Source organism: Tiliqua scincoides, chromosome 2 (assembly GCF_035046505.1).
Source record: "Tiliqua scincoides isolate rTilSci1 chromosome 2, rTilSci1.hap2, whole genome shotgun sequence".
NCBI lineage: Eukaryota > Metazoa > Chordata > Lepidosauria > Squamata > Scincidae > Tiliqua > Tiliqua scincoides.
This window is the reverse complement of record NC_089822.1, coordinates 117,912,152-117,921,521: the sequence shown is the minus strand read 5'-3', so window position 1 is coordinate 117,921,521 and position 9,370 is coordinate 117,912,152.

Genomic DNA, 9,370 nt, shown 5'->3' with positions numbered 1-9,370 from the left:
AAGGCATTTGGGGAGGTGGAACCATGCTGCATTGTAAACTGCTTTGTAAATGACTTGTGGTTGAAAAGTGGCATATAAGCATTCTTAATAATAATGATATTTAACCCATTTTTGCCCAGCCCACATGCGTACAACAGGGACCAAACGTGCACGCATGTGGGCTGGGCAAAAATGAGTTAAGTAATCAGGCTGTTAGATGTTTGGGCAGTTAAGTTGGTGTACAGTGACTGGGAAGTTGCTTTTGTAACTTTACATCAGAAGTGAATTCAGTAGGTGACTTTAGACAAGCTCTTTCAGTTGCAGCTTCCTCGCCAGCTCCCTATATGCTATATGCAGGTCCTTATGCTGACCTTCCTTGCAGGATTGTTGTAAAAATTACTGCAATGCATGGGAAGCACTTTGATTGCTTGACATGCATGGCATAAAGATTCAGTAGGTGAAGAAAGAGAATGGACAGATAGTGGAATGGATAGATGAATGCGAGAGATGTAACCAGAGAAATATACAGGACAGCAGAGGAGGAAAAGAGAGCAATGGAGAGACAATGGAGGAGTAGAATTAGGAACAGATGTTTTATGTAATTACATTTTTATCCCTACATGGAGATTACTCCATCACAACAGGCTTGTGAGGTAGATTAAGCTGAGAAAGAGAGCCTTAGGATCAATATTATGAGTCATTTGAACTCAGGCCTTTCTCAGCCCAATCCTATCCAATTTTCCAGTGCCAGTGCATCCGTGTCAATGGGGCATGCACTGCATCCTTTGGTGAGGAGACAGTCACAGAGGCCTCCTCAAGATATGGGAATATTGGCTGCATCAGGGTTGCACCGGTGCTGGAAAGTTGGATAGAATTGGGCCCTCTGCCCTCTATACACAATACCATACTGGGTGCAGGGTACAAGTACATGGAGATTGCATTAGATGGCTGAACAGACAGATAAAAGAGGAAGGGAGCTGAGGGAAATGGAGATAATCCCAGCAATATGTGCTCTGTGTAGATGTTGTGCCTTTGCAGCCGGCAGTCTGCACAGCTTTGTGTACCAGACATATGTGCTCCAGAATCACACAGTCTGTTCCTTTCCAACTCAGTTCCCGACTGCCGCTCCCCTTCTAGACAGAGCTGGAGACACAACCCAGGAGTCCTGGAATGACACCAGCTGATGTTAACAATGCAGGGAACCCTTTTTCCCTTCCCGTCCGCGATAGGCTGAGCTGCCCAGGGGCCCCTTTCGAATCAGACGTGATATTTTTCTGACCAATCGCTGAGCCACAGTAAAACCCGAGACATCTGCAAAGTGTCCCATCATTTCCACGCCTGATGTGAACGTAGGTCGTTCCAGCTGCCTGGGAAGAGACAGTCGTGAGGACAGCACCTTCTTCTGGCCTACCTGAGAACTGCAGGCATGTTTCCTGCTTCACTCCAAAATTACATCTAGTTTCAGTACTGTGTCAACGCAGACTGGCAGCAGCTGTCCAGTGCTTCACGTGGGGATTTTTCTCTACCCTACCAAGAGCTGATGGGGATTCAAGCTGGGACTTTCTGCATATACTCTACCCACTGATCTGTGGTCCTTTCCAAAACTGGGGCCAAGAGACAATCACAGAGATTGCCTTGCATAACTGGGGAGTTGGAAGGTGGAGACGTTAAAAAGGGACTGAAGACTACACCTAAGGCACAGGGAGAGAGGGGCCTTAGCTCAGGTAGTGCATATGTTGTCCTGAAGAATGTCATGGGTTCAGTTCCTGCCATCTCAAGATAGGTTTGGGGGAAAGCTTTGTTTGAAGTCCTGGAGAGCTGCTCTAACAGCCCAGTCCTATCCTCCCCCCCCCACCCCTACCAGTTCAGCCACACCAAAAACAGGTGGTGGATCAAGAGGCTTTGGAGGCGAAAGGGGATTTATCCTTACACCTCCATAAACCTCCCATTCTGCAATGAGTCTCTTCAAATCTGTGCTAGCAATTTCTCTAGTGCAAGTCCGAGGAAAGAAAGGGGTTGGGAGAGGCCCCAGAAACACAGCACACACCATCACCACTGAATCCACCCCTCTCACAGCCTCTCTGCCTGTTACATCCCCTTCCTGCCCAGTTTTGTACCCCTGCCGCGTTCCCCCCTCCCTGTCCCCTCCCACCTTCCCTTCCATCTTACCTTGATCAGCAGGCAGCTGGAGAATCTTTCTGCCAGTGCCCCCGCAGTGTGCTACTCAACGCACTCCTACTTTTATGGCCAGCTCTGTCTGCTTAACAGTGCCAGCAACACTTGCATTCTGCTGCTGCCCGACTCCAAGAAGATTGAGCTGTTAGTCAGTGTAGGGGGCAATTCTGAGCTACAAGGGGCCAGGGACCTGATTCAGCAGAAGGCAGCATTATCTGTTCCCCAGAACTGTAAACAAGGGGTGGCCTATGCAGCACGTCTGTAGGGTTACACTAGAAATCCCCTTGTTTAATGGAATTCATTGTGCCCCCCATGTAGGTGTCTGCAGGATTTCTTAAAGTTGCAGTTTTCAATATTCAAAGGGCTTCAAGTGGGTTATCTCCACAAGCAAGCTTTACAAGAAGACGGTCAGTATTTTTATCCCCATATTAGCAGATGCGGAAGCCAAGGCTAAAAGTGTCACACTGTAGGTCATGGAGTGAGTTCATGCAGAGGCAAGATCTGAACCAGGATTTCCAGGTTCACAGCTCTGAGCTGTCAGTTCATACTATGAACTACTTATCTTCTACTCTTCATTCTGTATTTTGTGGCATACGAAATGCCCCTTTTCAGCCCCTATTAAGTTCAGTTGATGATCTGCTTGCCCTTCCCCTAAATCAACCATTTTCAACCACTGTGCCGTGGCACACTGGTGTGCCGTGAGTGGTCCACAGGTGTGCCACAGGAATTTGGGGGAAGGTCATTTATTAATGGGGCCAATGGGAGATGTGAGCCCCCCACTGGCAGCATGGTGTGCCTTGTCAATTGTCAAAAACCTGGTGGTGTGCCTTGACCATTTTAGTGCCTTGTCAGTGTGCCATGAGATGAAAAAGGTTAAAAATCACTGCCCTAAATAATGGCAAGTGTGCCAAGTAGCTCAACAAAAGGGCAACCCAATCCTAACCTGTCCTGGAGCAGGCAGGCAGGCAGGCAGGCTGGTTGGCCTGCTCTGCATCCAGAGCAGGGTTGGGGCTGGCTGCAGAGCAACTTGGGGCAAAGGGAAGTAATTCATCTTACCCCAAGTAATGCCACAGTGAGCTAAATAGTGACTGTGACTAAATTAATAGTCGGTGACTATTGAGTAATTTATGGGCAGCCCAATCCTGAGCTGCCTGCAGCGCCCAGGCTCGGCGGCTCCATGAAGGGCTGCCACCGGATACTGCACCTCCCGTGCTACCGCAGGAGTAAGGGAAGCAGCCCCGCAATGGGGCTACTCTCTTTACTTCTCCGAGTAAGGGAAGCAGGCCCGCAATGGCCCCGCACAAGTAAAGGCGCTTGTGTAGGGCGCGCAGCCCTGCACGAGCACCTTGGATCCTGGAGAGCACAGATCCACAGATCCGCCTCTCTCCCTCCCCCCGACATGCCTCCCACCCACCCCTGCCAGCCTCCCCCCTCCCCGGAACGCCTCCCCCACGCCCCCAGCCACGCCCCCGCCTCCCGTTCTGCAGCCCAGCGAACTGGGAGACTGCTGAGCCGCGGAACACGGGCTCCTGCCATGCGCTAGCCGAGCTCCAACCGGCGCTGGGTTAGCTCCGGCAGAGCCCGGTAGTGAGCCCCGCAAATGTGCCTTATGGCACGTTTGCGACTGTGGTCTGCAGCACAAAGCCATGCCACGGACCACAGGATTGGGCTCTGAGTCATTTAGTCATTTAGCTGGAGCGAAGCTAGCCTGCATTGTTGCTGTGGAGGCCAGATTCAGCTTCTGGAGGCCAGAGCACCTCCATGCGCTGCCCTCAACTATCCCAGTGGTGCAAAAGTGCTGTAAGGCACTTTTGCAACACCTCCTTGCTGGTGCATGGGACTTCTGCCGGCCTACATGGCCCTTAGGATTGGGCCCTGAGTCTTCTTTGATGGACTGGAGTGTCTTACTTTGACATTGTGAACATCTGTTTATTTGCAGATTGACAAAACAAGAAAGAATAGTCAGAAAGGCATCAGCAGCACTGGCAGAAATAGCTCCATGCTGGAATCACTGCAGGCAACCAAGGGCCCAATCCCATCCAATTTTTCAGTGCCAGTGCTGCTGTGCCAATGGGGTATGCACTGCATCCTGTGTTGGGGAGGCAGTCATACAGGTATGAACATTTGTTCCCTCACCTCGAGGCTGCATTGCAGCTGCACCAGTACTGGAAAGTTGGATAGGATTGGGCTCCAAATCAGAGTTCAGCAATGGGGGTGTGGGCTGGTATTTTTTTGGCCTAGTCTTTGTGTTCAGCTCCCAGTACTCAATTTAGAAGCACAAGTCCCTCCTCTGACCCACATTTGGAGCTCTTGTGTTTCATTTCCAAAATACAGACTACTGTTTGCAGCTGTTTTGCCAAAACAGGAAGACTTCCTTGGCATAACTTTTTTCCCCCTCTATGGGGAGAAAAAAACTCCATAGAAACCCTCTGTTGCTAACTCACAGCACACAGTGGCACCACTAGGGGTTGTGGGAGGTGCAGATCACACTGGGTGGCATGCTCAGGTGGATGACACCACTAAATGGCCAAAATGTTTGAAGTCTTTTGGAAAATGTGCGTTTATGAAGAATACCATCATGTTATACATCAATGGAAAGACACTTTCATGCAGAATGTAAGGAAACAAACCATGCTGAATTATCTATACTCTATCAAAAGTTATGGCCCATTAACCAGAAAAAGAAAACACAACTGCCATATGTAACAACTGCCATATGATGCCCAGGAGGAGGGGCATCCCAGCAGTAGGAATGCCAGCCCTTCCTTCCCAGAGAAAAGGGGATTTCCTTAACTCAAAACTGACCAATGAGACTGATTGTTCTGAGAGCCAATGAAGTGTCCTTATGGCACAGCAGGGAACCAATAAGGTGTTAGTATGATTCACCTCTCACTTCCCTGTATCAGAGCTAATACTAGAATTCCTATTCAGTTGTGTGAATGTCATAAGAACATAAGAAAAGCCCAGCTGGATCAGGTCAAAAGCTGCACCATTTTATATGTCTCCAGTTTGCCATTGGTTTTTGTTGGTTACTGATTTGTTGGGTGACCTGTTCTGTCACATATTCAAATAAATAAATAAATAATGGCTTTGCATATGATATTGTAATTTATTTTGTTTGCTCTGGTATGGGAGGTGGTCCATCATGGGGCTGATACAATGAGCTCTCCCACTGAATGACGCAAATTCTAGCAACACCTTTGAAAGCATAACATACATTTCCAAGTACAATGGGTTCCTGTTTGGTGTGTGGCAGGGACACAATAGGCCCTGAATGTGTCTGGCAAGACAGCAAATCCCAAATCCGGACCTGGAGGGTGTGCTCTCCAGTTCAGGGTTGCTGGAGTGGAGGGCTGAGGAAGCTGGGCTTGAAGTCCAGAAGAGCCTACCTTACTGTCCAAGTGAGGGCACAAAGCCAGGCCAGAGGCTTCATTCCACCTGCCAATCAAGGGCTCCCAATGTTTCACACTCTCATTCTCTCCCCTGTGTGAAGAGAGGGTTTCTGGGGCTGACCTGGGGTCTCCAGGAATCGGCTTCAATCTCCCGGTGACTACTATAAGCAATCTCAGACATTTTTAACAAGTCCTCCAGGAATTTCCTGCTGGAACAAATCATCTCCAAGAATAGCTTCAGTTAGAGTTGGCAACAGCAGATCAGAAGGCTAAGTTCAAAAAAAATCTCAGTCGGCTCACACATTTGGCAGCCTGCTTGCTTCCACACATCACTGCCCACGCAAGCAGCTTACCTACGTGAACAAAGAATGGGCAAAGCAGCCACCTTGCACAAGGCCACCTCCGCTGCTTTGCACCTCCTCTGCTTAATTGAATCTGTGATCTTGCATGAGTTTGCAGTGATTACATTACTTGGCTTGAACCAAGTCACATGAGCAGTAATCTGTGGAAGTGAGTGGACAGATTTTCAGAACACAAGGGAGTCCCCTAAAGTAGTGGTTCCCAAACTATGAGTCGGGACCCACTGGTGGATTGCAACCTGATTTTTGGTGGGTCGCCAAAAGGTGATGGAAAGATCAAATAACTAATTGCCTCAAGCCCTGAGGCTATAAAAATCAGATACTATAGTTGCTAGTTGCCCTGGAAGAGCTCAGCTTTTGCAGTTTGCAAGCATGTGTAATATTGGGAGATCAATGTTTGGTGATCTTTTTCTGGTTATTATAAATAAAATAAAATATTATTTCTTTCTACATCTCCTTTTTTAAAAGTCAGGTAAACTTAGGAGGGGACCGATGTTAAAAAGTGGGTCCTGGTGCGAAAAAGTTTGGGAACCACTGCCCTAATGGGTTCCCTGATCACATCTGAATTTTTTCTACTATGAGTGAAAATTCGTATGTGTGTTACACAGAGCAGAAAAAATGGGTGCAGGTGAAGGAACTAAGTAGCCTCTTCTCCCCTCCCCCCCAAAAAAAGGTCTTGCACTCAAAACTGCAACCTCCGTGGCAACTTTTGGTTTGAAAAACAATGGGAGAAGGTGAGACAGAAATACAGGCAGCAGGATGTCACGTCATTTGGGCCTCAGATCCCAATCTGTAAAAGGAGCATCAGAATAACTTTCACAACAGAAGCATTGTGAGAAAAACTCACTGATTCCTTAAGTGAGTTTTAGAGAGCTAGTCTGGTGGACTAGTTTTAGAGAGCTAGTTTTAGAGAGCTAGTCTGGTGGAGGGAATAATAATAATGAATAATTTTTTTTTTAAATATAGTCCAATCATGAATGGTGCCATGTATTATATAAAGAAACATCAAATAATTACAACAATGAAATATGAGTAAAACAAACTCAGTTGTTGTTGGGTGTTGGTGAATACTGGCGTGTCAACCAAAACATCACGGTGTGTCACCTTTGACATGTGTGTCATAGGTTTACTATCACTACTCTAGGGTTAAATTCTCCGTTCAGGCAGGGAAACAGTGAGTCTTTACAGGGTTGGCCAGTTCCCTCCATAAGCTGAAGCCTGGTTGATACATACAATATGTAAAGGCAGAATGGTCCTGACAGAGTGGCTGGGCCACCCCATACAACAGGTGAGGCAAGCCTGTAGCCAGGATTCTAGAGGTGGGGGGTGCAACTATTTTTTCAGGGTGGGCGATTATGTCGGGTATCTATACTGGTGTGCAAAATGAAGCATAAGTATGGAGAAACATCAAAGACTTGTAACTCAATCAAATTTCATGAAGAGAAAATATTTGGGGGGGGTGGCTTGAAAGATGCATTCATTATCTGTAAAGCAGTGTAACAATAATCTGCATAGAATAAATGCATCTGTGTATGCAGTGTAAAATGTATTTGTCTACATAGAAATAACATTCAACATATCCTTTAATTTTGCATACCAGCACAATACACAGGCTTGCATCCCTGCAAAAGTAAAACATATCACTGTATCACTATGATACAGGTAGTATTTACTTATATTGAAAGCTTTTCATTTGCCAATGACACAGCGCTGATGCACTGATACATACTAAAGTAAATGTGTTTACATAAAAGCAAGAGGAAAGATACTGAAGTCAAATACAGTAACGCCATTGGAACATGAGTTTTTTTACATTATTCATTACTTTTAAAAAGCAAGGTACAGAAGGTTTGAATTTATTGAATCTATCTAATAGAGCTGAATTCTCCTATCTTTCTGAGAACTGAATCTTCTTAGAACCTTTTCCACACTTAAGTTCTTGGTTCTCTTTAGCTCAAAAGCTAGGTATACTAAATTAGCCGTTCTTGAGTGAGATACTGATAATCTTTGAGGTCTGTTAATTCATGTAAGCACTGAGAAGGTTGATTCACAAACTGCTGTGCTACATGCAAAAGTTCTTACTGCCGCTAACATACTGTAACAGTCTTCAAAGGCACTTCGGTGTTTGTATATTTCACTGAAGAAATTACACTTTTCAATTTTGTTCTTCTCAAGGAAATGTTTCACTACTTTCATTTCTTCTTTACTAGGAATGGTAATATTGAAATTCTTTAGATAATTAAGCCTACCATTTTCAACATCTAAATTTTCAAATGCAATTATTGCCGGAAGAATATCTTTATTGTCTTGGAATCTTCCTTTTATTTCAGCTAGTACTACATCCAGAATTTCAAAAAAGACAGAAGCGTACTTACTGTGGGTGTCACTACATGCTGCTCTGTTACCTGTTGTTTCAGACAGCCTATAATCATCCAGAAAGGAATTAAATTTCCTTTTCCTTGGCATTTTTACTTCTTCCTCTTTGGCCAGTTTTGATGTTTCCTGCAGAATTGATTTCAAAGTCCCACTATTTCTTAACTCTTCTAGTGAACTTTTTGTAGCTTGATTTAAGTTATAGGCCTGCTCCAAGGAAATGTCATGACTTTGGAGTCCCTTATCTACCAGAGAAAGAATTTCCAAAATATTTTTAATTACCACTAGACAAAAGCTAAACTCTTGCTTCCGCATTATGACATGGAGACCAGTGCTAAGAACCACATCTTCCCCAGCAAATCTTTTTCCATTATTTATTGATATCCGTCCAAGAGTTTCTAATATATGATTGTATTCTTCAAAAATTATCTTACACACCTGAAGATGTCCTGACCATCTCTGTTCCAGTAGACGAGAAAGAGTTTTGCCTTCATACTCAGCAGCCACTATGCCATGGGACAAAAAGTTGTATAATTCCAAGCACTGTCCAAAAAAATTCCCTCACCAGTGGCACCACCTCAGCTGCTTTAACTACAACTAAATGCAGCCTGTGGTTAAAACAGTGCACATAAGGAATTTCTTTCTTCATTTTTTTTAAATTAATGCTTAGACACTACCTTTCTTGTCACTCATAATTCATGCTCCATCGTAACATTGGCTCAGCATATTGTTAGGATTCAAACCATACCTTCCTAACCTATCTAAAGTTGTGTTTGTAAATGTCTCAGCATCCAAAGCAGTTGTTGACTCTATGGACAGCACAGATTCGTAAATTTCATCATCTTTAACATATCTAGCAGCAACTGCTATATTTTCTCTTTGATTTTTGTCTTTTGTTCCATCCTCCAAGACAGAAGAAAGGGACATCTGCATTCTTTACATCATTGGAAACTTCCTCTTGAATGAGATCAGTCATTATTTTAACTATTTCATTTTTAATTTCTGTGGCATTTCTGTGGTAAGTGGCACTCTTTGGAATAATTTTGTAAGATTCAGCTAGTTTTGCATCCTTTTTGAGGGTATATTTGAAAA